This window comes from Protopterus annectens, chromosome 6.part1, assembly GCF_019279795.1.
Source record: "Protopterus annectens isolate FY-2018-M chromosome 6.part1, PAN1.0, whole genome shotgun sequence".
NCBI lineage: Eukaryota > Metazoa > Chordata > Ceratodontiformes > Protopteridae > Protopterus > Protopterus annectens.
In genome coordinates, this window is record NC_056738.1 from 183752183 (window position 1) to 183761639 (window position 9457).

Consider the following 9457-nt stretch of genomic DNA (forward strand, 5'->3'; position numbering starts at 1 on the left):
GGCCTTTAGCCATTCCTCCAGTACTATCAGTTGTTGATGATGCATATAATGATGCCAGTACTGCCCCTGATTCTCTTCCTCCGGCCCCTGCCAAGCCTGATAGATATTACAGGGTCCCAGACACACACTACCACTTGTATAAGGCTCATGTTGCAGACCCAGAAACCATTTCACAGGGCCCTAAAGGTGTGGCAGCTGCCTCTGCCAAAAACCCTCTTCCCTCTGAAAGGGAATCTAGAGCATTAGAGAGATGGGGTAAAAAGGTTTATACATCTGCTACTCTTTCGGCCAGGGCCTTAAACTGTCAATTTCACATGATTCAGTACCAGGAATTTTTGTTAGACCAGCTAAATAAAAAACTGTCCTCTCCTGAACCTATAGACCACAAGTCCCTTCAGGATTTGGTACATAACTCTCAGCAGGTCAGTAATCATTTTTTAAAATGTGGCTATGATGCACTGGAGGCTTCCTTTAGATCAGCTATGACTGGAGCAGTGATTTGAAGGCATGCCTGATTAAAAGAACAATCCTTACCAGACCATGTTAAGTCAAAACTCCTAGATGCGCCTATGGAGAAACAAAGTTTGTTTGGCTCCCCTGCACAGGAGGTTCTAAAGAAAGTGGAAGAAAAAGCAAAATCTGTCCAAACAGTCAAGGATTTCTTACAGGTCCAACCTCCGAGGTTTAGCAGAAATTGGCCTTCGAAGAATTGGTCCTTTCCAGACACCTCCAGAGCACAGAGAGGCAGAAATAGACGTCCAAGAGGCAGAGGTCAATCTAGGGGTGCCTACAGGGGACGTCAGTGGCAACCTGCCAACCAGAGAAGTGCTGCCACAGCTGCAACTACAACCACTTCCACAGGACAGACACAATGACTTGGCTCTGGTTCCGCCTACCAGGGAACAACTGGAAGCACCCTTGGGCGGAAAGCTAGCCTTATTTTCCGACAACTGGCATTGCATTACAGGAGACAAATGGACTTTACAAACAATAGACAAGGGCTACAGGTTTCACTTCCACACTCTACCAAAAAAGAGAGGAATGCCAAACCTTCCACCAAGCCAAAAAACAGAGGCTCAAAAACAAATCAACAACTTACTAAGGATGAGCGCTATAGAAAAGGTACCACCTATGGAACAAGGCCAAGGATTTTACCCCAGGCTATTCCTTGTACCAAGAAAAGAAAATCAATGGAGACCTATTCTCGACTTGTCCGCACTGAACACATACCTCATTGTTCCAAAATTCAAAATGCTGACCCTCCAGCAACTTCTTCCCATGCTGGGCAAGGAGTCTTGGCTGGTGACTCTAGATCTCAAGGAGGCATACCTGCATGTCCCTATATGACCAGATTGCAGAAGACACCTCAGATTTCTTGCAGGATCAGAGCATTATCAATTCTCAGCATTGCCCTTTGGCTTATCTACTGTGCCCAGAGTATTCATGAAATGCCTGGCATCAGTAATTGCTCATTGCAGGCTTCAGGGAATTCAAATTTACCCATACCTGGACGACTGCCTAATACAAGCGGACAACAAGACAAAATTAACAAAAGATTTGGCAAATGTCATACAACTGTTGCAAGCCTTGGGATACACAGTCAACATTCAAAAGTCAAGGCTAGTACCATCCCAAAGGATAACATCTTTGGGTGCAGAACTGGATACAACAACTCAGATGGCTTTTCTCACAGAAGAAAAACAAAAGCAACTACCAGTCTATTTCATGACATTAACAACACAAACACAGTTTACTGCAAGGAAAGTCCTGCAAGCCCTGGGTTACATGGCATCCTGCATAATATTGATCCCGCATGCCAGGCTGCATATGAGAAAGTTGCAATGGTACCTAAGGAATGTATGGTCTCAACACAAGCACAGTCCAGAAGCCCAGATTCCAATAATTCCATGCCTGAAAAAATAATTCCTGTGGTGGGCTCAGGCCTGTCAGATGAACAGAGGATTGCCTTTCCACAAACCACATCCAAGCCAGACCATCACCACGGACGCCTCAGACCTAGGCTGGGGGCACACATGGAGGACAAGTGTATACAAGGCCTATGGACCCAAGACCAGCTGAATCTACACATAAATCTAAAGGAGATGCTGGCAGTGAAACATGCAATCCAGGCATTCAGACCATTCCTCCAACAAGGTCACCTGCTGATAAGGACGGACAATACCACAGTCATGTGGTACATCAACAAACAGGGAGGTACACACTCATATCCTCTATGCCGGATGGCAATGGACCTGTGGAATTTGGCACTGAATCTCAACATTCAACTACAGGCCAAATTTGTACCAGGAAAAGAAAATTCACTAGCAGACACCTTAAGCAGAACTACCACCGATGCTCATGAATGATGCTGCATCCAGATATCTTCAAAACCATAACAAAGAAATGGGGAATGCCAGAGATAGACCTGTTCGCCTCCCCACACAACCACCAATTGAAGAAATTCTGCTCAAGAGCATACCACCCACTTGCCTGGAGGGTGGACTCCCTTTCCTTCAGCTGGAAAAACCTGACAGCATATGCATTTCCACCTCTTCCTTTGATGTACAAAGTCCTACTGAAGATCAGAGAGGAACAGCCAAAGGTAATCCTGATAGCTCCAGACTGGCCAAGGCAACATTGGTACCCGCTACTGAGAAGCATGTCTTGGACACACTCATGGCCTCTACCTCTATGTCCCTTACTTCTAACACAGAACAACTACAAGACCCTGCATCCAAACTTGAAAACACTGCAGCTAGCTGCTTGGAATATTACATAAAACAAAATAAACCAGATTTATCTCAGAGGGTTAAGGACATTATCCTGGAGGCACGCAGACCCTCCACAAGGAAAACTTATTCAGCCAAATGGAAAAGATACCTCATTTGGAGTGCAGCAAAGGGAGAAAATGTCTCATTGGCAAACATAGCACACATCCTGGAATACTTAGCAGAACTGTTCCACAATGGCCTGTTCTACTCCTCCATTAAGATTCATGCATCAGCAATTTCAGCAGAGTACAACACGGATCCTCCTGTCTTCTCTCATCCTCTACTCAGGCAGTTCTTGAGAGGAATCAAAAATGTAAAGCCTCCAAGGAAACCACCTTTACCTACATGGGATCTCAACTTTGTGCTGGAAAAATTAACACTTCCCCCTTTTGAACCAGCAGCAACAGCAGACTTACAGTTCTTATCTTGGAAAACTGCTTTCCTGCTAGCAATCACTTCAGCAAGAAGGGTATCTGAGTTACAGGTATTAATGGCAGTACAGCCTTTCCTTATCTTCCATCAGGATAGAGTGTCTCTGAGAACTAATCCTACTTTTATGCCAAAAGTGGTCTCCAGGGTATCATTGAACCAAGCGATTCATTTACCTACATTCTTCCCCAACCCACAGAACAGGGGGGAAAGACTACTACATACCTTGGATGTGCACAGACAATTACGCTACTATCTGGACAGAACTAAGACCAACAGAAAAACTGACCAGCTTTTGGTAGCATATGCAACAGGAGTGCAAGGAAAAGCAATTTCAAAACAGACAATCTCAAAATGGATAGGAAATTACATTAGATTTTGCTACTCTTTTCATGGAAAGACAACTCCTGAAAATATCAGGCCTCACTCCACAAGAGCTACAGCCACCACTACAGCTTTCCTACGAGGAGTGGCTACCAAAGACATTTTAGAAGCTGCTACTTGGAGCTCCGTGCATACATTTGCCAAGCATTATAATCTTCCTTTATACTCCAGATCCCGAGCAGGTTTTGCAACTGCTGTTTTGCAAGGGATCTTAACTACACCATCTTTATCTTAATGCCTCCTCCCCCAATTTGGCTATGGTATTCTACCCATATGTTAGGACTGCAGATGCATCCTTGAAGGACATAGTACAGTTTTGTACCTACCATAAATGTAGATGTCCGATAGGTATGCATCTGCAGTCAGGATTACCCACCCTCCTTCCCCTCTGTGGTATTCCTAGGGTACTTACCCCTCTTTTAGCTAGCTGGGGGAATCTATTATGGTGTATTTGTTTGTATGTATAGATGTATATATATATATATATATATATATATATATATATATATATATATATATATTTTGCTTTCTATTGTTTGGAATTATTTGCATTTATCCAAATTTAGCCTTCCTAGAGGGCACCTGGCATCTCTGGGGCAAGAAACACTGAGGAAAATGGCATTGGCTGATGCCTTTATACCCCAGCAGCTATGATGTCGGGTGAAGTGCGACAACAGCCGAGGCCAGACCCAGACTTTGGAATCCGGCTGACCGAAGGGCTGCCTGAGGCAGGACAACCCATATGTTAGGACTGCAGATGCATACCTATCGGACATCTACATTTATGATAGGTACAAAACTGTACTTTCCTCGCAAAGCACATGTAGCAGCTGGAGAGACCACAGAGGATGTTCTTCGTGTTTCACTGTTGCAGTCATCACTTTAGGGTTATCTGCTTGCAGTAGCCCTCAGTCAGCCTGATTAACAAAGTCTTGGGTCCTGCATCTGTTGCTGTCTCTTCTTCCATGACATCAGGTCATCAGGGGTATAAAACATGCAGCCAACGCCATTACATCAATCTTTCTTACTGTGTGGTGCTCAAAGCAGAAGCAGTTCGCAAGTGCCGGTTGGCCGACTCCTGAAATTTTTGTTTTCGAGTTTCAGAACCAAAGTCTTCAACTAAAGCTAAGTACCCCATTGGGGAAACTTTTTCTTTCTCCTTACCGATGTCAGTAAAAGTCAATAATTGCATTACTTGTGGAAAGCAAATACCTCATAAAGATTTTCATTCGTACTGTATTCCTTGCCTAGGCCTTGACTACGAAGTACCGTGCTGTCAGTTTTGTGCTTTATTTAATCAGCGCACTATCCGTCGTCGGTATATTTTTGCCTCTAAATATTTCGGTTCTCGGTTTAATTATCCAGAAATGTCATCGGTTAGCCATCTGACAACCGGGATTCAAAAAAAACGCAAGGATAAAGACATAGACAGGCCGCCAAGGTCCAAAACTAACACCGATGCTTCTTCTAAGCCAGTCACCAGTTCACCGGTACTCAGTGAGGCACTTTTGCAGCCCCTGATACCCGCTACTTCTGATTCGCAGGCCTCTACGGAGACCCATTTGGAGTCCGGTATGCTGCGAGATGTTTCAACTATGGAACCTGCGGATGTCTCTACCTTGGATGGGTCCAGAGCTGCTGTGCACGCACCGGCTTCTGAGGGTGTATTCAGGCCTATGGACTTGCATATTAAACCCATGCCTCCTTCTTCTTTTAGGCCTAAATCTCGAACCATGCCTAAAAAAAAGATGCCCAGGCCACATGCTCAGGCCTCTATGCTAAAAACCAAATGATAAGAATGGCTGAAGATCTTATAACTCTAATCAGGGGAAGCCAGCCTCCCCCTTCTAAGAGACCTAGGACTGAAGTTGTTTATGAATCTTCTGACCAGAATTCTGATTTTTCAGATTCTTCTGATGATCTGGATTTGCCCTTATCTACTTATGAGGATTCTGATGCAGAGGACTCTATTCCCTTTGCTTCCCCTCCAGAGGATTTTTCTTTTGGTAAAACCTTACATACTTTAAGGGAACATTTTCACTGGGAAAGCCAGGATTTTTCTGATTCAAAAAAGATGCTTAGGGATTTCTTACTCCTGCCTCAGCATAGGCCCTTTAGCTATTCCTCCTGTACTAGACATTGTTGATGATGCTTTTTCGGAATCGAGTTTGGCCCCTGATTCTTTGCCTCCTGCTCCCAGAAAACCTGACAGATATTACAGGGTTCCTGATTCACACAAGTTCCTTTTTAAAAATCCTATTGCGGATCCAGAGACTATTTCACAGGAACCGAAGGGCATTAAGGCTTCTACTGCTAAACATCCTACCCCTTCTGATAGAGACTCCAGAGTGCTGGATAGATGGGTTAGAAGGTTTACATTTCTGCAACCTTGGCCATTAAGGCCTTAAACTGCCAGTTTCATATGTTAAAGTATCAACAACATGTTATTGGATTGCTTAAACAGAAAATTATGTTGATTCCTGACTGTGCGGAAAATAAAGAATTACAGGATTTAATGCATTCTGCTGAACAGGTTGGAAAACATACTTTGCAATGTGGATTTGATTCTTTAGAGGCCTCTTGCAGGGCTGCTGTTACTGGTTCTGTGCTCAGAAGGCATGCTTGGCTTAAGGAGCAATTTTTACCTGATCATGTTAAAGCCAAATTGTTGGATGCTCCCTTAAATCAGGACTGCCTGTTTGACAACAAGGCTGAGGAAGTTCTTAAAAGGATGGAAGATAAAGCTAAATCTATGCAAACTGTTAAAGATTTCTTACACGTTCAGCCTCCAAAATTTAGTAGGCACTGGCTCTCTAAGAATTGGTCCTTTCCAGCCTCTTCAAGGTCTTCTCAAGCCAAATCCAGACATAGCAGAAACCCCAGGTTTCAGTCCCAGGGGACACTCAAGACTAAGCAGTGGGGGGGGGGGGGTTCCACACCCAAATCAGGGAGTAGTATTACTCCCCCCTATGGAAAACAGTCTCAATGACTTGCTTCTAAAACTTCCAAGCACTTCCCAACTAAATGCTCCTTTAGGCGGAAAGATTGGTCTGTAGGCCAAAAACTGGGAACTCATTACCCAGGACAAATGGGTTTTAAATATAGTGTCCCAAGGATACAGATTTCACTTCCACACCTTACCAACACTAAGCAGGTGGCCAGAGGTCCAAAATCAAGTACTCTCTCTCTTAAGCATGGGGGCTATTCAGTTGATATCTGAAGAGGAAAAGGGACAAGGGTTCTATTCAAAACTTTTCCTGGTACCCAGAAAAGGCAATACATGGCGTCCTATCCTGGACCTTTCTACTCTAAATACCTTTCTGATAATTCCAAAATTCAAGATGCTGACTCTTCACCAGCTGCTTCCTATGCTAGGCAAAGATGTATGGTTGGCAACACTACACTTAAAAGAAGCATACCTGCACATCCCTATCAGGGAGTCTTGCAAAAAATATCTACGCTTCAAAGCAGGCTACATGCACTATCAGTTCTCTGCACTGCCCTTTGGCTTATCTACTGCGCCAAGGTTATTCACAAAGTGCTTAGCTCCAGTCATTGCATTCTGCAGGCAAAGAAATATTCAAATATACCCATATCTGGATGATTGTCTAATTCAGGCAGAAAGCCAGGACATACTTGTGAATCATCTGGCCTTTTTTCAAAGGGGACTGACTTGTCTGGGGTACACCATAAATGAAAAGAAATCACACCTGGTACCCTGCCAACAAATTATATTCCTGGGAACAAGCTTGAATACGACTTCCCAGATGACTTTCCTCATGTCAAAGAAACTGATTCATTTGACAACCTACTTCAAACAAGTGGCCACAAAAACCCAGTTATCTGCAAGGCAAATACTGCAAGCCTTGGGGTTCATGGCCTCCTGCATTCTTCTAATTCCATATGCAAGGCTGCATATGAGGAAAGTGCAATGGTATCACAAAAGCCTATGGTATCAACATTCACAGGATCTAGAAGCAATGATTCCTATCATACCTTGCCTACGCCTAGAGTTCCTTTGGTGGGCAGAGGCCTGCCACCAAAACAGGGGACTACCATTCACACTACCCCCTGCCACCCAAACCTTCTCAACAGATGCATCAGACTATGCATGGGGGGCCCACCTGGCAGGGAATTGCATTCAGGGCAAATGAAACCCAAGTCAAATGCACCTGCATATCAATCAAAAAGAAATGTTAGCTGTACAGAATGCTCTGACAGCCTTCAAGGACCACATTCTTCCAGGACAATTAATGATAAAGACGGACAACACCACTGTTATGTGGTACACAAACAAGCAGGGGGGTACACATTCTTACCCCCTCTGCAGACTAGCCATGGCATTGTGGAGCACAGCCCTGAGCTATCAAGTACATTTACAAGCTCAATTCCTGCCAGGAAAACTAAATACACTGGCAGACGAACTAAGCAGAAACCTCATGGACCCACACGAGTGGAAACTGGAACCAAGGATTTTCAACATGTTGACAAGCAAATGGGGGAGCCCAAATATGGACCTTTTTGCCTCCCCCCAAAACTATCAGTTGGACAAATTCTGCACAAGGACTCCCCACAAACAAGCTTGGAAAGTGGATGGTCTGTCCTTCAGCTGGAAAAAACTATCAGTTTATGCCTTTCCTCCTCTGCCTCTGCTCTTCAAAGTACTACTAAAGATCAAACAAGACAAACCAAGGATGATGTTGATTGCACCAGACTGGCCACACCAACACTGGTACCCCCACTTGCGCAGTGTGTCACAGTGGGCCCCATGGCACCTGCCTCAGACTCCTACTCTATTGTCTCAGCAGGAGAACCAAATTCTGCACCCTCAACTTCAAACACTGAGTCTAGCAGCCTGGCTAATTACATAATTTCTCCTTTACCATCCCTCAGTAAACCAGTGATGGATATAATTTTAGAGGCAAGGAGACCTAGTACCAGAAAGTCTTGCGCTGAAAAATGGAAACAATTCTGTGCCTGGAACCAATCTCGAGGGATGAGCATGACAGTGCCCAATTTACCTCAGATTTTACAATACTTAACTGAGATGCTTTGTAAGGGCCTGTCTTTCTCCTCCATCAAAATTCACGCCTCAGCCATCTTAGCTCATTATAACACAGAACCACCCCTCTTCTCTCATCCACTGCTTAAGCAGTTTTTCAGAGGGGCCAAAAATCTACGACCACCAAGGAGAGCTCCAACTCCAGCCTGGGACCTCAACTTTGTATTGGAAAAGCTCACCCTTCCTCCTTTTGAGCCAGCTGCCACTGCGGACTTAAAATTCCTTTCTTGGAAAACATCTTTCCTTTTAGCAATCACTTCAGCATGAAGGGTATCTGAATTACAGGCCCTCATGGCAGTGGAGCCTTTCATCATCTTTCATGCAGACAGGGTGTCCCTCAGGACCAATCCCGCCTTCATGCCCAAGGTGGTATCCAGTGTGTCCCTTAATCAGTCCATACATTTGCCAACCTTCTTTCCTAATCCACAGAACAAAGGGGAATGGACTCTGCACTCCTTAGATGTGCACAGACATATCAGATTCTACTTGGACAGAACTAAACCTCAAAGGAAATCTGATCAACTGCTGGTGGCATTTGCTGCAGGGACAGAGGGGAAGGCTATTTTATAGCAAACCATTTTCAAATGGATAGGCCATTGCATTAATTTCTGCTAGAAGCACCATGGAAAATCCTATCCCACAGGGGATCAGACCCCACTCTGCCAGGGCTGCATCTACCTGTACAGCCTTTCTCAGAGATGTCCCTACCATGGACATCCTAGAAACTGCTACCTGGAGTTTTGTACATACTTTCACCAAGCATTACCATCTGCCAATTTTCTCGAAATCCAGAGCTGGCTTTGCCACTGCA